We start from the raw sequence: 25,733 nt of genomic DNA, 5'->3' as shown, positions 1-25,733 counted from the left end.
ATCTTATTTTTTTAATTAGCCAGAAGCATTGGCGTGTAACACATTTTCAAGATGAAGGTGAAAACAGTGTCTGAAATGAGACATTTTTTTGTTGTGGCTACACCTACTCTTCTTAAGGCTCTCTTTCACGGTTCCAACTCCTGTCCAATGGGCCTGACAAGCCCTGAAAAGAGACCCTGCTAATCTCTCCTCGAGTGTCAGCTCCCTCCTCTGTTCTCCTTCTGAAAAGATGCTGTTTATCTGACCAAAGCCCTTCGCAGTGCCATTTGCGCTGTGGGGTGCTTATCGACCATGAGATAATTCAAAAAGCCCCTCAGCCAGCTTCTTGTTCATTAAAAGTTTCCTCAGACTCCTCTTCAAAAGTGCATCCATCTGTCTGGTAGGAGAGACGATGGAGGGGAATGTGAAGAAGGATGTGTGCATGGGGAGGGGGTGTGGACATTATCTCTCTATCTGAGTCCTTGTGTTGTTCCCTTTGATTTAATTTCCTTTGACGCTCCTCCTCTCGTCCTGTTGGGATCCCTGATGGATTGGGTCTAGGCCCTTGGTTTAAGATTTGTTTCCCTCCTGCTTGAGTTGGCTCGTTATTTGATCAGCTTTGTTAACTCTGATCAAATAACGATGGTGGATGTTAAAAGGGTGTCTGTGACCTACATAGGCAGTTCCACCACTAATTTGCTGCGGTAGACCTGACCAGTTTTTACAGTCAAAACTTTGACTTTAAGGACGTTCTTTTGCATTAATTTCACTTAGATCCACTGGGTAACATTTGATTCCAGTGAACCACGACATCAAAGTGAACTAAACATTGGCTCTGAATTTAACAAGAAGTTCCAGTCCAGTGACTCAGTGAACCTTGAAAAGCTTGTTTTTGTACAACCTTGAATTCTAATCCCACACCAATATGTGTAGACACAAGTGAAACAAACAGACTTAGTAGCTTCCAAGTTGACAGTACTTCAAACCATCACTTCAGATTAGCTCTGAGGAATGCTCAAGGATGAAAAAAGCTAGGAGAGGAGTTGGGAGATTTATGCTTTTCATGTGGCCATCTGTTTAATTTATCAATAAAGCTGTCAGGCCTCCACTAACCTGGGCGGGTGTGCCCTGGCATTAATCAACACGCCGGCATCAATCTGTGGGTCCAGAGCTGCCGGCCGGCACTCCATTACATTGACCGTAGCAAGGTTGTCCCTAAGCCAAAGTTTGATGACTGATGCCCATCTTCCTGAACAAGACACAATGAGGGAAGCATTCAAGGGCTGCCTACAACTGTATCCACAGCAAGAGGAGAGCTTAACAGAGACAGAAAAGCTTGTTGGAGTGGAGGGACTTCCTCCCATGGTCCGCTGTGTTCTCTCTGCTGTTAACAAGCAGGTAATTATGGATAGTGGTTCGGGCCATCCGTCAGGGGCAGGCAGCGGGCAGATTGATACCAGCAGAGCCCCATCCTGTTTTCATCCCCCTTGCTTTTAAGATCCTCAGGACGTGATTTGGGAAATGGCAAGCTCCAGCCCACTCATCCATCAATTTCCTGCTTGTTTCCCCAGTGGAGAGAACCAACACAGCCCTCCCTGGGTAGACGACTGTGTGCCAAAAGGTCTGGGAAAAGCGGAGGATATAGTTAAAATGAGAAAAGTGGGAAAGGAGTTGATGTACTGTGAAAGAATCTGCAGCACAACCTCTCTGAAGGTTTTTAAACCTTGAAATAACTTGTTGACCTTTATTTAATTGAGTACAACACAAAGACAAGATATTTCATGTTCAGACTGGTTAACTTCATTGTTTTTTGATTGAATTTGATGCCTGTAGCTGTTCCAAAAAAGTTGGACAGGGGCATGTTTACCACTGTGACACGTCACCTTTTCTTGTAGCAACACTCAGTAAGCAAACCGAGGACACCAGTTGAAGTTTTGAAAGTGAAATTTCTTTCCCATTCTTCTGGGGTCTCCATTGTTGTATTTTCCGTCTCGTAATTCACTTCACATTGTTAACGGGAGACAGGTCTGGACTCCAGACAGGCCAGTCCACTGTCAAACTCCTTTACTACAAAGCCACACTGTTGTAACACCTGCAGAATGCGTCTTGGCGTCGTCTTGCTAAAATAAGCAGAGACATCTTTGAAAAAGACGTTGTTTGGACGGCAACATATGTTGCCAAAACCTGCATGTACCTTTCAGCGTAATGGAACCTTCACAGATGTTCAGATCAGTTAAATATCTTGTCTTTGTACTATACTCAATTGAACAGTTGCAAATCAAAAAGAAATCATTGCATTCTGTTTTTATCTGTTTTTCACAGCTACTTTTTTGGAGGTGGGGTTGTAGTTTAGAGACAGAAGGAAAAAGATGCAGCTGATGGTGATGACATGAGAGGAGAGGGGGAACTGAATACTGACTTAGACTTAATTAGAAGATAATAACCAGTTGCAAGTTGCTTTACTTAATTACTAGCAGTACAGTAGCATGATAATGACTTCCTCTATCTTTCATAAGTGGATTTGGCCCAAGTTGACAGCCTTGCAGTTAGATGTAATTGAAATAATGTCCAAGCCGCTGCTTTTAAACAATAATTGGGCTGTCACACAGCTCTAGACAATGAGATGTAAAGCAATGGCCAGTGTCAAGTTACTGTTTGTATGACAGGATAAGCTCCTTACCTGTCAAAGTGTTCATATGAAAAACAATTAAGTCTCAGGAAACAAACACAGCTTTGGCACAGTTTTCAATTAACAGAAAGCAAATGAAACATTGTCCATCTGCTTATTACTGCCTTAATACCACAGTTTTGGAGCTCCACTGTCTCCAAGGCAACAGGTTGCCGTGGAGCCTCACCATGGAGGCTGGAGGGACACAAGGGAGTGAGGGTTTATGAATAAACTGCACTCGAAAGCCATCATGTTTGTGGATTATCGGCCGCAGTAATTTGCAGGTTTTGATTTATTTTCTGATTCAGATTTATTTTCATTTTTGATAAGGCACTTGTTTACCTAATTTATTCAACATCCTTCATTCTCGAGTATTAATTTCCTCGTCAAATAATGCAGATACTGGGACAACATTGTTTACTGGCACGGCTTGTTAGCTCAGTGTGAGTCTTGGCATTCTCTCACATTTCACGCCTTTGTTGAATGTCCTTTTTGTCCTTGTCAGTGTTGCTCGATTGATGACCAAGACAATTATAAGCCAGTCAATCACCAGCTTGCGCATGAAACCCATCTGAGAAGCTCCTGAGATCTATCTCATGAATATTGTATGTGCATTTCTGTCACCATGTTAAAGCTCCTTTGCACAAATATTACCGCGGGTAAATTGTTTTGACACCGGCCTGTCATTTTTCTGACTGTTTTTTTCTCTTCTTTTTGACATCTCTTTCATTCTTGAATCTTTCCTCAAGCAAGAAAGCCGGGGGAGGAGGATGAGCGAACGAGAGACAGTAAGGAAGATGGACTCTGCTTTTCCACCCCATGAATCACCAGTGGGGGGAAAAGGAGGTGAAAGACTTGACGGCATGACGAAAATTTAATTAATCGCAATATCTGGAGCTCCATAAACGAGTATTGGATTTTCAATTTAGGGCAGAAGTCCGTGGTTGATAGACAGGAATGCATTGCAGCTCAGGCCGAGGCCCAGTTTCTCTGCGAGTGCTGGCAGGTATCGATCAGTTATCATCTACATATGCCCTTAACTTTGCCAGCCATCAAAACAAGTCAACAACATAGCACTGACACTGGAGAGTGAAAATAAGCCAAAAATCTGTGTATGTCAGGACGGCCCCCGCATGTCTCGTTAACATCACACTCATTTTCACAGCTTTCTCTGTCTGTGTGGGGCCCTCCTCTGCCAAATGGATTTGATGCACGAGCTCCATAAACTTAACTGAGCCCAGACAGAAGTGTTGGCCTACACCCAGGGGAGTCATGTCCAATTTTGCACTTCATAGCCAACAAGCTTCACAGATAAGGCTGCATTCAGAATAGCTAATCGTCTGTCAAGAAACGACTTTGTACTTTATGAAAACAACAAGCTGTAATAAGAAAAGCATGAAAAATCAAGACAAATACAACATGGTGTAATCCAAAGAAATATGCCAATAGTTTGAGAAACAATTGACAGTTTTTTTTCATGGAGGCTCAATCTGTTTGGTTTAATGGAACTGTTTCACTGTAGTCCTTTTTTAATCATCTTATTTATGACATCTTGTAGTTTAAGAAATGCACTATAAAAACAAGGGTTGTTCCAATACTGATACCTGTAACGGAAAACGCCACCTAAAATGTTGATATCTGTATGAGCAAGTACACGTCTGTGAACCGATCCAACCACATAATCTATTAAACCTGAAACAGGATCCTTCTTCTTCTCTATTATTGTGAAAAACTTGTGAAAATCATGACAAAAATCCATTAATTAAGCTACAGTGGAGATACATTTTCTCTGTCTTTTCTCCCAAAAGTAGACCATGGAGGTACTGGAGTCCTCGCAGCAGCGGCCAGCTCACCTGTCAAAGGGCTAAGTGGAGCTGAAGGCCTCTTGTGTTTTTATTTGATTACAGTTCGGGTTATTTCCCAATGGCTAGTCTCCTTGCACTTGTCAAACGCTTCATGAAATCTGCATTTAGAGTGGACCTCTGCGGTATCTTCGCTGATGACAACAATCCTTATTCCAGGAACACAGCTTTCCTCCTAATGGCCACCAAATAATTCACACACCTTGGGGCATAGAAAGTGCTCGGTATACGAGGGCGTTTGCAGTGACGATGACGCATGACGGGGACGTTCACATTAGGAACCGTGTCAGAGGGCTCCAGTGTACAGAGGCTATGGCTCGCGATGACGCCGCTCATGTGCACCGACTTTATTTTTACTCGCTCACGGTGGGTGACTGAAATGGAGAGATATTTCTGGAAATGTGACCACGACATTAGTGTGTGGAGTCACGCTCCTGTGGGCATGTGATGATGAGTCGTGCATTGGTACAAATGACTGGACAGTAAATGCAATACCCCCCCCCCCCCCAAAAAAAAATAAAAAATAAAGAAAGAATCAGGACAAATTGCTGTTGAATTGCTGTCAATTCTCTCCTGGGCTTCTTTTGTGGGGATGCCACCCACAGCGGGTGACTCACTTTTCAGATGTCAGTAGCTGGACGAAATGCCATCATGCATTTGGATACAGAGCCCTTTTACTCTTTAGGAGTGTCACCCCTCATGCTGCACAGTCCTTCCCTGAAAACTTTTGCCCCAGTTTGTTCCTTTTATAGCATACAAGTCTGGTTATGCAAGAGTGATGCAGAATTGGTACAGGAGCTGATTGGCATATTCTATGGCTTTCACAAGCTCACAAAGTCGAGTGAAAAATAATGATGTACTGCATTATAGAGTGCTTAGCATATTGCATGGGTATAAGCTTCACTCGTCTGCTTAATGAAAGACTATGCACACATTGGGGATGTATGTATAGTAGCCATTTTGTCGCACAGCACTTAGCGCATGATTATGCAAATTCATCATGACAATGAAATTACAGCTTCATGTTATTTAAGGTCTCCTAATCAATAGAGGAAACATCATTTTCATTCACGAAGCAGCCAAACTCACCCATGCAAAACCGACTCTCTGCCACGTATTTTCAGCACTTCTATGTCCTGCTGTAAAATGGCTGTCATTCATTTTCATTAACTGCTATAAATGAGGCTGACATCTGCTGTATTAAAAATGTAATTATCAGAATACATAAATATGTAATTGCTGCCACCTGCATAATTGATGTGCACTAATGCACAATGTTGAAGGTATAAACCTCCACTTAGCAGGCGCATGCCACCTGAACAATAGGTGGGCTTCTGAGTGATAATTGAACCCACAGACGATTCCCGGGCATGGGAAAATGTTAATCACAGAAGATGGATCCTTCATTAGCCGGCTCATCCATAAAAGCACCATTCATATCTGTGAAGTAGAGAGAAATAGAGGTGGAGAGCGAGCGCACGAGAGACATTCCCAGTGTAAGAAGAGGTGAGGGATAGCCCCAAACACTTCCCTGAGCACACATTCCTGCTGAGGGATCGGTAGAGAGAGGTGACCTCAAATTCACACTGAGGAAGTGAAACACCAAATCAGGCATGCACTGGGGGGAAAATCTAATTATATTTGAGTCATCTTTATGGTGATTAATATGTTAGCTAATGCATGATACATGACATTGCAACCAAAGGACGGGCAGTTCATACTGAAGAGTAGTGTCTCTGTATCTAAATGCAACCAAGAACGGGGCCACAGAGTCTCTCTGGTTCTCAATTAATCATGCCTTGCATTAAACTAATATCACTCTGCGTGCTTGATGGTTGTGCTAGTAAGCATTTCTGAGGCTTTTGCAGAAATCTGCAAGGAGCCCTCAGTATGAATGTATGCATGCTTGCAAGATATTATCGTTAAGTGCGGAGAAGGGCATGTGCAGGGAGGGAGACCAGTGAAAATGTGTATCTACTGTGTGTTTTTCAAATAATAAGGCTGGGCTGCAACAAGGACTAACCTGATTAAATGTTTTAACTTGAAATTATGATGCACCAAACTTTAAAACTAGATTGAAATTAAGAATGATTCAATTTAAATCTCAGTTTAGTTTTTAGTCTAAAATTATGTGATCCGGTGTTTGTTTTAAACTCACATTTGAGGAGGTTTAACTTTTAAAATAGCTACCTTCTGAGACGAATATTATGATGTGTCTTTTCTTTCTTTCACTCCAGCCCAGTTTTTCTTAAAGGAGGAGAATTTAGTTGAGTAGGCGGGCTAGACTAAGTAATTTTTAGCTAGCAAACAACATAACCTTTTGTTGAGGAATTCAGGGCAGCTAAAAGTTAATGTTTTTTCCTCTTTTATATCATCATGAGTAGGCCAACTTGGCTAACTAATATTTTAGCTAGGTAGTAAACAATATAACATTTAGTTAATGTTTTAACTAGCTTGCTAGTAATATTGTTTTTTTCTTTACTTTGTAGCTAGATAGCATTTAAAAAATATTGGTTTATATTTATTTGTGGTAGCAAGAATCTCCATATTGCTGAAATTCTACTTAATTTCAGTTTACATCACTAAACTTGGATTTAATAAACAGATTAGTTTTTAATTGTGCAACAGAACTTTACATTAATTCATTTTCATTTTAAACCTAGTTTGGCCAACTCTTATTAGAACAAATCTTAGATTAAACTAAATTTTGTTCATGCAGCCCAGTCTCAGTCCATTTTCTGGAGATGAGTGTTTTAGAAATGGCATCCTGGAACCAGCTTATCTTCAGCTGGATATTCCTGAAAACATGGGCATGCATGCATGCATTTACAGATACGCAAACACAAATAAATCAAACATACAGCCATAATTAGACTGTTGGTACTTTTTATTGAAGACGAAGAGGATGTGTGCATGACTGTACTTCACATAATTGTGTGACTCAGTGAAGGTGTTACCTTCTTTAGATTTTTATGGAGATAATTGTAGTCATTTATTCCTTTAGTGCCTTAAGTGCTTTTGTTGCAGAGAACAAACCTGAACCTGTTGACTCTACACTCCTACAAAAACATCTTCTGATAATATAGTGACCTGAAGTGAAATAGTAAGATTTTGCTGTGAGATAAAAGATACAGTTTGTCTGTGTGGAAACTGAAGATAGCGCAGGAATGAAACCGTGCTATCGCCTGCTGTTGATAAATGCTGTGTTGCTTACTTTCAGCTGCTTATCGACCTTTAGTCTGAGGACAAACCTACATAGGCAGCGCTCTCACAGGCTGCCTCCAGAGGCACTGCAACCAATCAGGAACCTCCGTCATGACCCATCCCCCCTGTGAGCTCGTCGGCCCAATCAGAGCAGCCAGTCAGGGGGCCACTGAGCTGTGGCATGTCGGACCGCATTACCCAAAATTCCCTGTGTATCCCCAAGGCTCTGCTGAGTTGGGAGTGTGTGGTGTCGTCTGAGGCCTGTCTACTAGGAAGCCTCATTTTTCATCCGGTGTTCTCTCTCCTCCTCCATCCCTCTTTCTCCCCCTCCTCTCTCTGTTTCTCTTTGTGACCTCTCAGCCTGCATCTCTCTTGCTAACTTTGGCATATATCTCTTTTGTGCATGGCTCTGTGTCCCTGTGTATGTGTTAGTCTGTGGCCTGTTGTCCTTTCACTTTCCCCTGCAGTACCTTTCTCCTTTCCTGTCCGACCCCCCGCGGGAAACCACCGTCGGGGTTTGTGCGCATGTTCCGTTGCTCTGAGTAATTGAGCATCTCTTTGAAATAAACATAACCGCACACACATACACTGCCCCCCCTTCCTCAATTTCCCAATTATCTCTGTGTCTTAATTAGACCCTCATACTGTGCAGAGATGCTCCCCGGTGACTGTGTGTAAGTCTGTGACTGTGTGTATGTTTGCAGGAGTAGCTTCCCTGGTCTAATTCAGCTGTAGTTGTCCTCACTTGCCATGGGATGTTCTGTCAGGCTGACTAATTACCAACTGGTACGTGTGTGTGTGTATGTGTGTGTGTGCGCGTGTGTGTTCTTGTCTGTGTTTGTGCATGTGCCGTGCAATAATGCAACTCAAGGCACCTACTCAGTATTAGTGAGCTCTGCTCTCACTGTAGCCCGGGACATCAATATCGATCACTGTCCTGTCAACACAGCCGCTCAACTTGGCCACAGTCAATGATTTCTTATTTTTAAGGAATCAATGCATGGACGAAAGCGTGCTCATGAGAGTGTGTGTATGCCTTTGTAGCATGCAAGTTTCAGTGTGTGCAGACGTGCAAATGCGTGTGTGTGTGTGTGTATGTCCCTTTGTGGTTTTTGCTCTCCGGATACAGCACTCCTCCAGGCAGCTGATTGACAGCAAGTCGCCTCCGTGGCAGAAAATCCATGGCCTTCTACCCTCACCTTTACTCTGACTGCTGTCTCTCTACTGCTGATTTATTGTGATGCTAATTTGATTTCGGCTCCCTGGCCTCCCACTCGCTCTGCTATCACCTTCAGGAGGCTTGGATAAGACTCCTTGAGCTGGTCTGAGTATTAAACTCACACAGGGCAGCCTGAAAGTTTTGGGAAAGTGACATGTTTTTGATGTGTTGGATCTGTACTCGGTTGCATTAGATTTGAAATTAAACAATGACTTTGAGGCTGACTTGACTTGCAGTTCTCAACCACACCCCCACCCCTGTATGGTAAATGTGTTACATCAAAATTATTTCATATTAATAATGTACAAATACCACAATATATGATGTATATAATATATAATATTATATATAATGATGAATACAAATAGAAAGTTATAAACATAAATATGTAGTTCAGTCAATCATAAGGATCTAATTGTGGTAAGTTGTCAAGAAAAGGAGCCCAGATTCAGTCAAAGCACATACAGTACTTTTCCAGGAACACTATAGGATAAAAGTTCATTGATCCAGTGTCTCTGCACCTGGCAAGAAACCTGATTCCAAGGTTGATGTGAATCTGTTATTTCGAGGGTGTTTAAAGACAAAAAGTAAAGTGATGATAGGAACCAGGGGGAGAAGTATAGAGAATGACATGCATCAAAGTGATGCTGCAGTTCTCGGTCTGCCCCTGAACCCTAAGGCCATCGCCTCACCGGCATTTGTATGTTGGGCCCATGTGTGCAGTAAATTGGCTGAAAATTGGGCCCTACATGGGGATTGTCCTCATGGCCCACGTGGATTTCATGCAGGATTACACTTGGTGTTAGGTGGGCCCCAAGTGCGCAACATACACAAGACCCACCTTGTGCGCAGCTTTAATTTCTATTTGGGTACTACAAGGGCTGAAATATAGGTTAAAAGTACTGTCCATGGGTTCCACATTCGTTCCAGCCCTGTTAAACGTGCGGGCAGGGAGCCCCCAAAGTCATAATATTTAATATTTGGTTGCAAATCCTGAACTGTCTGCAGCCGTTAGACATCAGCAGATAATTGGTGTCTTGCTTGTCGAGGCTCTGCTGGACCAGCACTGTTGCCATTCCCACTTTTTGTGTCAGGGCTAGACTTTAGTGAGTAAAACATATTGCCCCGCTGAAATTAATACTTGGACAGTCTACGCTCTGCTTCAGTAATTGACCCTAAATACTTGCTTTGGCATTTATTAAAGGTCCAGTGTGTACTGCAAGATTTAAAGGGATTTATTGGCTGAATATGGCAGAAATGGAATAGAGTATATTTTCATACAGTTTAATCACGTGAAAGTAAGAATCTTGTTTTTGTTACCTTAGAATGAGCTGTATACATTTACAGAAGGAGCGGGTCCTCCTCCATGGAGGCCACCATGTTGCACCGCCATGTTTCTACAGTAGCTCTGAATGGACAAACCGAACACTGGAGGGATTTTCGCCTAATTTCGCCACGCTGTCTGTCCATTTCTTAAAGTTAAATGGTCAGACAAAAGGAGAGAGATGACAGGAATCAAAACAAGAGATATGGAGAATTACAAAGGGTCGTTGCAGTTCATGGCCTGCGCCTTAACCCCAAAGCCAACAGGGCGTTGTTGTAAGTCTACGTGTATAAGTCATTAAATTTTGTTGCAAATCTGTGACCCTGAAACATCAGCAGATAATTGGTATCTTGCTTCGTGAAGCTCTACCTGTTGCCATTCCCACTTATTGTGTCTAATCTAGACTTTAGAAAGTGAAACCTGCCTGCTCTCATTCTCAGGTCGTCAAATCTGACAATCTGCCATGCCCCTCGGTGAACTCATACAGACCCATAACGTACCCTGTAGCATCCGTATGAGACGAACAGCTTGTAGAAACGTCAATCTAAACCCGTCCGTGTCAGGTGATGTAGTATAAAGTCCATGTATGGAAGAGGTGGGGTGGATGGATTGGGTCAAACAAACACATGACTTTCTCCCTCAAGGCCTGGGGTTTGTGACCTGTGTGAAACCAACAGTTATCTTAAGTATCTAAGGCTGCTCTAAGTAGTTTTGGAGCATAAACCTAACTAAAGTGCGACAATTTCCCAAAAAGGATTTCTGGCAGCATGTCATGCAGTATGAGACACTGAGGGACATGACATATATGTTGGTATTTGACCACTTGGGATCAGAATGGGTTGGTTAAACACATGACTTTGGCCGGTCTACATTCTACTAATTCACCCTAAATACTCTCCTTGGCATTCATTTAGGATCATGTCTCTGCTGTATTGGCCCTACAGTGGCAAAATTTCCATGTTTTCATGCAATATTGATATTATATATGTGAACACCATCAAAGCTAAAAGTCAGCAGTTTAACCTCACAGTCGGTTTCATTTCAAATCCAGTGTGCTGGAGCGAAGCCAAAACAATGAAAGGAGGAAAAATGTTTCACTGTCCAAATGTTTACAGACTGTAATGTATATCTGGGGAACATGCAAGAAAATAAAAAAGGAGTGTGTTGTTAGTTGCCTTTGTAGTGGTTGCCCTTGTGTTTGAGGGCTTCTCTTTTTTTTGGATAACATGTAAGAAGTGCTTTGGAGACTTGCTGCTTCTTTGCCCTTCATGCATACCAGTTTGTTACATCATGTAGCTGAAATGGAAAATCCCACAGGGTGATAGACCTGCATCATATTATTCATGATATTATTCATGTCTGTCCACATTTGTATTCTGCGCCATCTGAGCCATGTTAGCGTTGCCGTTTTCAGATAAGGGCATCCATGATGGGGCCCCAATATAAGAGGCAACTACAGGGTTCCTCCTCTTCCTCTCCATCACCCAGTATCGCTCTCAATCTTTCTTTCCACCCTCTTTGTCAGTCTTCCAGTGGTTTGATGGGTGTAGCTGACAGATGACAATCTCATTTTCATTCAGGCGTGGTTCCCTGCTATCTGGGGGCTAAGCCATGCAATAGCTATAAGTGTCACATTAAATCCCAGCCAGGGAGATGGGAATGGCAGAGTGACAGAGAAGCCATTCACAACCGCCATTATCTGTGTCTCTGTGGGTGACACCCACAGATAGAAATGTGCAGCTGTAGTGTGCCTGTGCGGAAGCTCAGACATGTTTAGGTAGCCATGATCTTTACAATGTCCCAGAGCAATCTCCTGGCTGACACTGACTGTGATTCGCTTCACAAGTTTAAAGTGATGGGAGTCCTACACTTGACAACAGTGGTGATGGTGACAGTGGTGATGATGACAATGATTACGCTGGTCATACCAATACTGATCAACGATGATGATGATTACAGTCAAAATTATGATGATGGCGATGGTAATGACAGTAACCACGGTGATCAATGTTGGTGGCCAGGCTGGGAATAATCACGATGACGTATGTAGATGTTAATCATGATGGATTCGTCAAGAAAATTGCCCCAACTATCAGGGGAGCGAGAATGAATTTTGAACATGTGCAATCCAAGTCAATTACATTAACAGCAGGGTGTAATTACCTTTGCTCAAATGCACAGATAGAGGAGGCACCAAGAATTTGAATGAACACGTTGAGACAACGGGCGTCTACTTGCTTGACGGTGATTAAATCCGCCATTCAAGTGAAGAAACTGAAGAACTCCTATAATTATTCCAGCCAGTACACACGGAAATCCAAGTCCTATTTCTCATCTACTTACAGACTGCAAGCATTAGGTTTCAGACCTTAAATGGGTTCCATTATAACTGAGGCGATAAATAGAATGACGCCATTGTTGTCTGGCACGCATACACTTAACGACGCAAAAGATTCTTCTTCTCCCCAAATTAACCCGCCTGAAAGAACAATGCTAGCACCTGGAAAAGAGCAGCGAAAACTTCACATAGCAGTTGAGGACAATTACCCCCCAAACAGTACCGTCCTCTGCATTTAGCGATAAATCAACAACATCCAGTAACACAGACAAGTTGTCAGAGCCCACATTCAACTGAGACTGGAAAAGTGTGCTCTTGTCTAGCAAGTCCACACGTCAAATTGTTTTTGGAAATCACGCACGTTGTGTCATCTGGGCTAAAGAGGAAAATGACCATCCAGATTGTTACCAGCGCAAAGCCTGTGATGGTATAGGGGTGTGTTAGTGCCTGTGGCATCATGGGTAGCTGTCCCATCTGTGAAGGCACCATTGAACCTCAAAGGTATGTGCAGGTTTTGAAGCAACATATGCTGCCATCCAGGTACGGCAGCAGAGAAGAAACTGAAGAATTCCTGTGATTATTCCAGCCAGTAAACATGGAATCCAAGTCCTGTTGCTCATACATTTATTAACTGCAAGCATTAGGTTTCAGACCTCTAATAAGCTCCATTATAGCCAAGGGGATAAATAGCATGACACCGTCGTTGTCTGGCACCCATACCCTCAACAAGGCAAAAGCTCCCTCTCTCCAAATTAAGCAGCCCAAAAAGAACAATGCCAGCACCTGGAAAAGGGGCAGCGAAAACTTCACATAGCAGTCGAAGACAATTACCCCGAGAAGAATGCTCTCCTCTGCATTTAGCTGATGAGATTTTGGTGAGGTGCAAAAAAAAAAGAGAGAAGTGGAGGGGAAAGAAAAAAATCCCAGTCCAATTACCGCGACCCCAAAGAGATTTGGAAGCTCTCTCGATAGCGTGTGAGGAGTTGTTTGAATGGAACGGTGGCAGAAAAGGGGAAAATGAATTATCGATTCTAATTACACAGGCCCGCGATTCTCTGCCCTCCGTGTGACAGGCCTCTTTTCGGTTCTGTCATTGTAGACCCTGTTTATGGGAAGGGCTGAGACATTAACATTGTGCACTGATTGGAGTTGTTAAGTGACTGAAGTTGTTAACATTGATTATTTGGTTAGTGTTTGAGCTGCATGATGGTTCATGGTTTTTAGGGTTAACTTGTAAGAGCAGTCCTTGAATTTGCCTGTCACATGGAGCTACACTGTAAAAATCACACAGGAATTTAGTAGAATCAGCTAATCTTTTCAACTGTTTAAGTGTCTAAAGCAACATGATCAGCATATCTGCTGACTTCCCAGCCTGCACTGTGACTTAAACCTCTCCTCAGAGCCTTTTGATTTATATAGTTTGAAGAAAACATATATGAGGGAAACTTGCTGTGCGTTTCTAATACATTTTGAGACAAGTTCTGATAAATTCTGAAAATTATTAATTTCACTGGGAGCAGTTTCACATATTGTCTTTGCTGGAACAAAGTAGCTCCAACAGGAGCAGCTGCAGCAGGAAGTTTTTGGTATGAAATGAGGAACTGAGTTTTCAAACTGAGAAAATGTAGAAGGAAATCGTATTCAGCTGTTATCTTTGTCAGTGTGACTGAACAGTTGTCGGTTTAACTTCATATTGTAATTTAATAATTTCCTCAATTCATGTCCACAGTATCTTAAGCTTGTTGAAGTTTTCTCAAGTACAACTGAATTAATATCAAGTTTATTTGACTAGAAAGGTTTAATAAAATTACTTCAATTTGTCATCTTAAATTCAGTCAACTTACTTTTCTAACTTTTCTTAGTTAAAACACATTTTTACAGTGTATTTTAACCAGAGATAAACACTGATGGTACAGTACATTTTCCAACACGTCTTCCTTGTTAAGAATACAGCATTTCTGCAAATACCTGTTTAAAGTTATAAAGCCAGTTTTGAGTTTTACAGCTGAGCTCAGCTGTGTCTGCCTTGCATAGGTTATTAGCATATGTATAGAACATATTTGCATGTAGTGCCTTTCAAAAAGTTCACCAACAGACTGCCAAGAACTGCCTAGGTTTGTGTTATATAATCCTCAGACTGAATCTGAAAGCAAGAGATTTTAATGCGCTCATCTACAGGTTTCACATCCATTATATTTTTTATGTGCATAAAAACCTAGAGACAAGTTTTTTTTTTAGTTTTTTAATTGCAGAAACCAAATGACAAACATTGAATTGCATTTCCAGTACAAATTCTAGCCATACTTTGTGCTTACTGGCTTAATCATATTGTAGTTTTTCCACTTGTCTCAAAGCTGACTTTTAAACACACCATGCGTGTGTATTGCTTCTGCGCATTGGCACACACGTGCTTTGCATCCTGGAGATGGGAGCTTGGGGTGGGCATGAGGCGTCTGATGGAAACAGGACACACTCATCCAGAATACTGATGAGATGCGGTGCAGATTCCTCAGAAGTGCAAGTCAGACACACACACACACGGTCATCTGCACAAATACACAACCTCCACCTTTGTGATCCCTGTCATGACTTGCTCTCGCTTGCATTTATCGCTAATATACTTTGACATGAAGTCCATTGTGTCGAATGAATGCCGACTAAACCCAGAATGCCTGGAGTGCAGCATCCTGCGCTGAGATAGCAGTGAAGAAGACAGTTTTACCTCCTCTATTCACCATAGCGTGATTGAGCTTTCACTGCTGACGTCTTGTTGGACGTGTTTTGAATGGGGGTAGTAATACTTTACAAGCCAATAGAAGTTATCCTCTCTGGCTATATTATTTTTAAATCCTGATAATATTTCCTTCCACTATCAACAGTGTTTTAAAGCAGAAGAATAATATAAATCCATTCATAATATCTTACTGGTGATGTATCTGCATTTTTTAGCAGCTGTACAGTAAATCTCAGACCTCTTTTTCTTTCTTACACTTGCTAAAGATTTAACCACCAGCCTGTGTTTTCTACACGGTCACAGTTGCTTCACAGGTGAAACTGATAATGCTGTAGTGCCTATGCAAGCAGCAATAAAATGTTTATATTCCTCTTGCTACATTCTTTGATATGGTTTAGGTTTATCAGCTGACACTTTTCCACACAGGAACTTTTTCAGGAACCAAGGAAGAGTTTTAGGAATTCAGGAACTTTCTCTATGTTTCTTTTGGAGAAACACAAGTGTTCAAAGGTTCCTGCTCTGGCAGTTGCACTTTCTGATGGTCTAACAATAGTTTGGGTAATTTGCAGAACATCACCAAATGGTCAAACACAAAAGTTGTTGCTACAATTTGTGTACATCATCCTTTCACACAGTAACCAAGCACTGCAAGCATATATAAGTACAGGGAACAGGAAAGGAGAAAGTTGAGCAAGGTTCTGCTGGGCCCAAGCTTGCTCAGCTGTTATTGGTGCACAGAGCAAAAAGGGGCGGGACATAGGAAGGGTCAGTACTATTCATATCAAGGCATCTCGCCTTTTTTTCTTTAAGTCCACACTATATTTTGCAGTGTTGTTATTGTGATTTTTGGATTTAGTATGATAAATTTGATGATGATAATCACCTGCTGCAGAAGGAGGAAGAGGGGCAGTAATCTTTGACCTCAGGTCACACTGCAATGTTTCCTTGTGTTTTTGTTTGTCCAAAAATGGATGCAACAGTGTCTGAGACTCTGGCAGTGTGATTTGGACTGTTTCAGGTGCAAAAGAGTCAAAGAGTGGAGTCCCATTGCACTGGTGAAGCTGAAAAGCTTGAAAGGCAGGTCAGCATGCTGGCATTTCCAATCTCTGTCTCTGCCTTTGCAGGACACCCTTTCAACAGCAAACAGAACCAAGCTGCAGTAAATAACAACAAAAAACCCAAAGAGGTTATCACTCCCTCTCAGATGAGTCAAGTCAAGTCTATGGTGCGATAAAAACGCTTCAGATGAAGTTTTAACAATACGATGTGCTGCACTGACTGCAAGACTGACTTTTGTGTCTTTTTTATTCCATCAGACAGAATGGGTTTGAGACCTAAACTATTGACACGCACAAAAAAAATCATTTAAAGTAAAAGAATTTAATAAAAAATGCATTAACATGAATCAAAAACTTTTGTTTTGACTTTTAGCTTGCTGTTGTGCTGAATCTTATGCGTGAGACCTACACTGAAAGATGCAAGATGGTTGTGACAGGGGCAAAAAAAAAAAAAAAAAAAGGGCACCAGCTGTATGTGGTGGGGCACCGGTACAGTGAATGTCATGATTCACTGACACTGGACCACTCTAGAGGGCACTTTATCATGCTTTGTTAATCATTGTGCCATGCAAGAGGGCACTTTTGCAGGTCTTTTAAGTGGTCAGGTCTGTGGTTATGTACAACTGCAAAGCTTGTCGAATCTCTGACTCTGGCATGTGTTTTCCGATACGTGTCAGCTAATATTTACGACGCTACAATAAAGTGATTCAGTGAGGTTGTCTCTTTGAAGGAAAATATTGTCATTGTACAGTCTAATTTACTTAATTATTGCAGTTTACTTCCTGATTCAGTTCTGAGTTCTTTCCTGGAACTATTGATTTTTCCTAAAAATGTTGTCTGATAAATGTCCTTAAGTGTTTATGCCTGATTTACTGTTCTGGTCATTCTTGTCTTTGGTCTCTGCTGTCCTGACAATATATGCAGTGTGGTCATTAATGCTTCTGATGTGTGTATAATATGAATAAGAGTGTGTTTCTAGTCAGTGCATGTGGCAAAGAAGAAACATGCAGCACAGGATATGTGTGTGTCCAACTAAGACAAGGGGCCATAATGGAGGACACCATGCAGTGATAGTGGACAAAACTGTGAGTGTGTGTGTGAGAGAGAGAGAGAATGTGTGTGTGTGTTCAGGGGTGTATGATGGGATAGGGTGGATAAGATCTCATTTCTATTTCTTGGCAGAGCATTGGTGGAGATTGAGCAGAGCGAGCAGTGCGGGGATGTTGCTGGGGGTTTGTCAGGTCGCCAAGCACAATTCCAATCCCATATTTACTGTACCCACTGATTCATTACATCACATACAGTACCGTATAATCCTAGAATGAGGAGGAAGGAGGGGAGGAGGAAGAGGTAAAGATATGACTGAGGAGAAGCAGCTCCTGTGTGTCTCTGTGACGGCTCTTTGAAATGGGAAGAGAAGATAATGCTTTAAAAGCATTAAAGAAATATTGAATATCAGCAGTACTGGCTCTTGTCAGATTGAATGTTTCCTTATTATTTCATTTTGTGTCTCTTTTCTCTCAGTCTGTCTGTCCTCACATATCAATTCCCCGAAGAGATGTGCAGAAGGGGTGCATATGAAAAGAAATCAGACATCCCCTGTGCCAGCACGCTTACATGAACAGATTTACTAGTTTCACGACCCCCCCACCCCTCAACACCGACCACCCTCTCTCTCCTCTCTGTCTCCCTCAATCTTTCTATCTATCTCTCTCTCCCCTTCCTCTGCTCTCCCCCAAAATTCAATCTTGTATTTGCTAGTGATGGAGAGGAGCCCGGCAGTTTTATGCCAGGCGCAGTAGAATATATTAAACTACATGAAAAAAATATATAAATAAATAAAAAGTGGGGGGATCTATCTGTCCCAGTTTCTCTTCATTGAATGAGCATGATTCGGTCGAGCACGCATTTTCATTTACTTATTTATTTTTTTCTTTTCGGTGAATGCAGTGCAGTGTTCAGTACGGTTTTGTAGCCGAATATTGATATTGACTGCCTGAGGCTTGTGTGGAAGGTGAAGGAGGAGGGTTCACTATGTTGTTGAGTAAGACAAGAAAATTTAAAGTTATGTAATATAATTTGTGCTTCCTTGGAAACAGAGTAAGGTGCCTTGACATGGGATGAATGTGAAAGACTAAGACTTGCAACGTCATCACAAAATGCGGTCAACTGCTAATATATTTAAATAGATATGTGCCTATGTCACACAAGAGTCACATGACTTGAACTGGAGTCACAAATTAAGTTAATACAATACTGATTTTTTTTCAATTAGTCCACACATTTAAAAATGTATTTTCTTGTCTGTTGGTGTTGTATTTTTTTCCCATTGTCCAAAAATAAAAAAAAAAAGACTAAAAGCAACAATAAATCGATCACCCCGGCAAGCATTGCCTGGGCAGCCAAAGCTCGATATAGCTTATTCCTCTGTGCCACAGACCTCCGGTGCCGTTCAAAAACGGACAAAAACACATCAATGAGCCACACCGCTTCCCCGGCTGACATGTTTCTTTTTTACGACGAGCATGGGCACCGTAGTTTATTTTGAATCAATCCCACACACACCTTCCTGCTGCCCTAAATACTCGCTAGAGCACCAAGTCCTTGGCTGGAAATAATTTCCAACAAATGCAGCGTTTGCTCCCGTTTAAGTAAGGTTTTCTTAAAGACTACAGTACCCACCTTTCTTTTAGAAAACCATTTAACCTTTATCAAAAATAACTATATTTGTAACCTCTGTTTTTTTTTTAAGATTTACGTCTTAAGTTGGAAAAATTGACTTTCGGCCACTGACAGGGTAATATCTAGAGCCTTATGCTTTAAGCAATTCTGCGGTGTGACCTAGCTTTGCGTCATCACCCATGCACTTCTCCAAACAAGACGTGGCCACACCTCTGATGAGTGGGCATTTAAGCCTTACTCCTGCAGTGAGGTCAGAGGAAGAAAAACCTTGACTGGAGAGTGCAACAGGAAGCTTGTGCCCACTTTGTGTGTGCACATGTTCGAAGCTTTCAGAGAACTCACTTGGCACAATTCAGTGTTCTTCTCTTTCTTTATTTGAATAGCAAGGAAATAAGGCATGAATGAACAGGTCACTTTTGCGTGGGCTGCTGTCTCTCTGGCAACAAATACCAAGCTTTACAGAATCTTCTGCCGCGGATTGGATCAGCGGATGCAGTGATGGAGAGATGAAAAGAGGAGGAGGGAGAGCAGGAGAGGAGGAGATTGAATAAGGGTGTGAAAGCCAGGCAGCGAGGGGAGATGAAAAGAAAGCTTCTGAAGCAAGAGAAGCCGCTGAAAATCAGGTATGGGAGTCTGAAATGTGTTGCCGAAGATGGAGAGAGCATGTGAAAAAGAAAAAAAGGGAGAAAGAGGGGAAAAAAAGATGGACAGGCCAAAACAAACAAACTCGGCTGACAGAGCTGATTGATGGAGACGAGCTAGAGGGAGATGGGTAGCGGTTATTGAAGGAGAGTGCAGCCAATAACCTCCCGTGGGTCCGGGGTGTCAAGTCCATATCCACAGCCAGCAAGGCAGCAACTGTAATAGGAATTCCCTATTGACCGGGAGATGGGGAGGCAGGTGGGAGGCCGGAGATCTATTCTCTGAGCCCAGGTAGGAGGAGAGCACCAGCTGACAGCGGCTGCATTTATCAGATTTTCCCATCTTGCTTTGCCTTTCTCCCTTGCTTTTCCTCCCTGTCATCCCTTCGCCCCGTCTTCCCTTCCCCGCGTACACCGCCGCGCTTCCGCTTTCCCCTCTTTGTCTTTCTCTCTCCGCTCCACCACCACAGAGATGCAGCTACCTTGAGAGGCTGTGATCAATACCTCATGTGTCTGTTGCCGCCTTGACATTACTGCAAAATGGAGGAAGCAGCAAGACGTCAGACAGCGGGAAGACAGACAATAGCTGGTGGTTGTTTGGATTCAGGCGAGAAGTTGAGAGTGTCATGGGTACCTACAAAAGGAGCCACAGCTCAGAATAATACCTCAGAGTTTGATCTACCTCCATTCTTAGAATCCAACCCCTTTTTTTTGCACTCCATCTGCCTGAATGTTTCATGAATCCCTCAAGTCAATTGTCAGTCAAAATGTCAATACATGCCCACTCGCTTCCCCCCCTCTTACATTTACTACCTCTTCTTCTCTAACTGACACAAAAACACACCGTCCTCTTAGGCATGGGTATTGTTTGGGTTTTTCATTGAAGAACAACTTTATTTATTGCTAAAAATCAACAATATCTTAATTATTAAGTAAGGGATAGCGTACAGTGAACAGCTCATCATGTGAAATAAACCCCGACAGGGTGATGCAGAGCTTGAATCGCTGCTTAGGACATGAGTATTTACAAAAAAGATCAACAGTTTGACATGAAATATTAATTTTGAAACGATTTCATGGATTTTTAAAAGTATTTTATTGTTCTTCCAGAGTCTATGATCAGAGCTGTCTAAAGCAACACTCTGTTCCTCATAGCAATGGTCTTTTCTGCACAGCAAGCTGCTATAACAGAAATAACAGACCATGAATGCTGTAATAGAACAATCAGAATCAGAATAACAAATTTACATAACAAATTCAACTGAACTACGCTGATTATAAGGCAAAGATCAAGGATGACTTTATTTCTTCTCTTTCTCGTTTCTTGTTCTAATGACTTACAGGATCTTCTTTTTTTTTTTATCAAAGTCAAACAAAGACTCTGCAGCGTAAAACACAGAACTGCAGAGCAACATTACACTTCAAGATCAAAAGAAAGTTTATATCACGTAGACACTTCTGTCCATATTCACACGCTCCCTGTCTCCTGGTCGTCCCGTGTGCTTTGTCTCTGCTGTGAGTCTGTATCACACTTAAAGAGCCCAGTACTAATAACAGCAAAATAAATTTTGAGTTGGTTTTCTTGTTATTGTACAAACTCAAGCTTCTAATGTCAGCAGTTGTCTTGCAGAAATATGATTTGAGGGTCTATGTCGATAGGTGTGATTGGTGTGAGTCGATCCGGTAGGCACTGGATGTGTTACCCAACCATACTTCCTGTGTGTGAATTCACGCGCGTGCAACTTCCTCTTGTTAGTCTTTTGTGTGTGATCGATTTTCTCAAAAGTCCAGCAAACTTCCGGCAGTCTCGAGAGAGAGATGCTTTACCTCCAGTGCCATCATCCCTGTTTCCGTGGCACCCAGACGCGGCGTAGAGATCGATGATTGACGCACCGGCAGTATCATGCCTGACATGACAAGACAAGTGACGGGTGACATTCTGACACCTAAGTCTCATGCCAGCCATGACAGCGCCTCATGGATGACAACACACTTCTACAGACTTTCTTTACATCCTATGACACATGCACTTTTTTTAAGTATAGATCACATGTGTCATAGTAGCTATATTCACACAGCCAATTTCTTTCAATGGCGCAATAGTCTCTGATGCTCGTATGCACACATCATCTCTCGCTCGCACACACACACAGACAGACACACACACAAACACCATCCCATCTTCCAAATCCGTCTTTTCCACGGCTCATTTCCTCCCTCCTCCTCTAAAAATGACAGTGGCAGATATTTCCACTCACTTGGAAGGAAAAAGAGCAGATATATCTAGTTGAGTCACAAAATTGGGTTCAAATTATATTGCTCTGTCAAGGCAGCCTTGACTTCTTCTTACCAGACCTGACATTTGGAGTGTATCCGCAGGATACCAATTTTGCTCTCTTCCTCCCATTCAACACTGGGCTGACTCACTTTGTTATGTATTTTGGATGCACTCATGGCCTATTAGATATTGTTTTACTGGCAGGATTTTTTTTTAACAGATACTAGTCTGGTTCACACCTCTCTTCGGGTCAAAGGCAGTACATTTGATAGACTGCGGTTTGCTGCTGCGCTAAACAATCTATCTTTTTTGTTTTGCCAGTCTGCCAAGGTGTTGGTCAAACACTGACCTTTACATAAAACAGTTGATAAGATTAGATTGGATGAAAGCTCATTGATCCTTGTGGGTTATTGCGGCAGCATAGGCTAGATAAAGTAAATCCTTTATCGCCCAGGCCAAGCTGAAAACTGAATTTTTCTTTCAAGCTTGGGGAAGATTTTAAGAGCTGTTTGTCTTTTTGCAGAAAGGTTAAGCACACTTGAAATACTAAGTTTTGTGTAACTTAAACTGTGTACAGGGATTTATTAGCAGGTAGGTTTTCATTCGTGTAGAATAACCTAAAAATAATGTGTTGTGTTTTCATCACCTTCACACAGAGGCCACCATGCTGCCATGTGTCTACAGCAGCCCAGGACAGACAAACCAAACACTGACTCTAGATACAGCCTTTCATGTTTTTTTGTGATTTTCTCAGCCACCAGAGGTTCTCCTACACACTTGGAATGGGAGGGAAAAGACAAGGTGTTTTGAAATCCGCAAGCTCACCACTTCATGCCACCAAATCCTACACACTGGTCTTTTAATGTGCAAGACAGCCAGAACAACAAAAGACCTGTACCAGCTTTGTCATTGTTATGCATATTCCAAAAATACATGTAATCCCACATAGCTGTGGACTGTCAGTATCAGATGCTCCTGCTGTCTGATGTAGCTAGCGTTAGCTGGTACCCAGCAGGTGAGGACAAACTGTACAAAGTAGAAACTGCACACGACTTCACTTGAGAAGAAGACGCATCAACAAACACAAACAAACAAACTTTTTTTTTTCAGGCTGATGCAAACTTTAGATTCACTACTTGACAATCAGAGCTAGCTGGTGATAGTGAAACTACTCACCTCACAGTTTCATGGTACTCTCAAAGTTGTAGACAGGTAATGTAGTCAGATATCATGTATATAACTTTTGACTAAAAATGACTGAATTACCTTTTTGCTCCTGTTGAAATAAGTCTTTAACAATGAAAAGATTTTAAACATTGTACAAAACAAATATTCAGATTAATCAAAAAACCAAGCCATAGCTAGGATATGTAAGAACAGATCAAATAGACGTTACATTGCAACATTTATGCTCTTTTGGAACATTTTGATAATAAAAGAATGAAAAAAACCTAAATCAACATTAAAAAAAAGAAGAGTTTTTGAATATGTGGCATGAGTTTAAGGTAAGGTATGTATGCCAATCACTACTCTCCTTCATAAACAATCCAAAACACAAAAGAGGGTTTGTGCAGAATTAAAAATTCCTTTATTTTACATGCCAATATGTATTTAAAATTACCACTGTGTTGTGACCAACACAGGTCTTAGTCAGGATCATTGTCATTGTTAAAAAATAAAAAGCATTCTAATTTTACACAACCCCACAGCCTCGTACCTTGGATTGTTTTTGAAGGAGACTTGCATTTTGGATTTTTACTGAGACTTTAGTAAACCCGTGTAATGAACCCTTCACAAGAGAAAAAGCCGAGTACACTTGAAGTATCCAGAGAGCACCTGTACGTGATCACCACAAAGACCCAGAGGCACTTCTACTCCATTGTCCTCATCAGCAGAGCGCGTTTGACTGTTTCTGCAATCAAGACTGTAGCGAAAACAGTTGCTGACACTAACAATAAAAAATAGGAACTCAGTATGGCTCTGTATATAGAGAAAAATAAAATATTCTTGCGGTTTTACTTCTTCACAGACTTTGAACACCTTTGTCATTGTGAAATATACTGCCGGTCAACCTGCCGGGCTGTACCACTTCCTTCCAGTTCAAACCCCTACTAAATGCTCTTTTCCTGAGCTAAGATTAGTGTCAGTGACACTCCTGAGCCTGCTTGACAACACCTAAAGGAAGGAGCCTAAGAGAGACAGGCTAATTGAGAAATAGCAGATCCCCTCCTAAGGATAGGCTAATGCTAATTCTTACGGTTTCAGTTCAGGAAGGAACAGATGGCATTACAGAACTGACTCGTCCTATCTTTTAGCCCTGCTGCCACTCCTCTAGCTTGCATTGGCGTCTCTGTAATTAGATACGATGACGCTGACCTCCACCTCATTTAAATTATAATAGCAATCATGTTTTGGTGTCAGCTGTGTGAGATTGAAAGAGATAAGTGAAAGGAAACGGGGAGAAAATGTTTTGTAAATAGGATATTAACTGCATCAAACGTGATTCCAGAACTTGTAATTAATAAACCCTGAAAGACAAAATGGCCTCTCGCATGTAGCTGTACAAACACAGAGCTTCTCGTCTCCAAGCTGCTGAAGTGGTGAAAACCACCTTATATAAAATCCCCTGGCTTTGACCTCGTATTGAGAGGATGCAGGGACTTAGTGTACAGCACCGAGGCTGTAGGCTAAACCACACAGGCTTCTCTTTTGATTTTGGATCTGCTCCACATAAAAACAAACTCACAGTTAAGTGGGAAGAGGGTTTAAGCCATTCTTTTCACCATTACCTTCAGATAAAATACAAAGTCAGATAAGTCTCTGCCCTATATTTCCAAACCTCCAGTCTTCCACCTCCTGTAGAAACAACCAATCATGATACAAGAACAATTCAATTGTTCCTTATAGAATGCTGTCTCAGAGGCACAGAGCAAAATCTGTTCTTTCCAATGGCCAGCAGGGGGCAGCTCTGTCGGTTGCAAAAAGACGTTTGATCGTATTCATCAATTGTCTTCTCCTATAGAGCATGACGTTCATTTTGTCACTTACGGTTCCATGTAAAAGTAAAATAAATTATAAAGCAGGGCGTGCTTTAGGATACCATGTCATTCTCAGTGAGTCCAGTCCAACACACAGGATTCACAAAACTCAGATCAAACTGTCAAACTAGGCAGAACTGATCAAATATTATATTATTTTTTATAATGTGACAATGCTGTGGTTGAAATCTTGTTTTGTTTAGGGACAAAAAACAGCTGGTTAAGTTTAGTGAAGGATCATGGTTTGGGTTGAAATCGCAAGATCTTCTACAGGTCTGGCACACGATCAGGCACCCGCCACTGTTTCCAGCTCCAAGAGAATATGGATCAATATTCTGTTACTACATTTCCTATTTCTCACTTAAAATATGGTCAGAAAAATATTTTGGTGACTTAGTGTAATACAAGGAAGATCCGCAATTATTTACTGCTGAACAGACGAGCCAAAATCAAGCACTGCCCACGTATGTCACCCACCAGCTCCATGCTCTCATTTCCCTGGTTGCAAAAAAACAAGATGGCAACCCTTATAATGCCAGACTTGAGACGTCAAAACAGTAGCCCACAAACCAATGGGTGATGTCACAGTGGTACGCTGTCCACTTATTCTACTCTCTATGTTCACGCATGCAAAAAATCTCTGCTGTCTAAAGTGTTTTGTGGCTTAGGAAGCATCTCTGTTGCACTGCTTTTCCGACCTTTTCAGAT

This window comes from Lutjanus erythropterus, chromosome 22, assembly GCF_056507025.1.
Source record: "Lutjanus erythropterus isolate fLutEry1 chromosome 22, fLutEry1.hap2, whole genome shotgun sequence".
Classification (NCBI taxonomy): domain Eukaryota; kingdom Metazoa; phylum Chordata; class Actinopteri; order Lutjaniformes; family Lutjanidae; genus Lutjanus; species Lutjanus erythropterus.
This window is presented reverse-complemented; position numbering follows the sequence as displayed.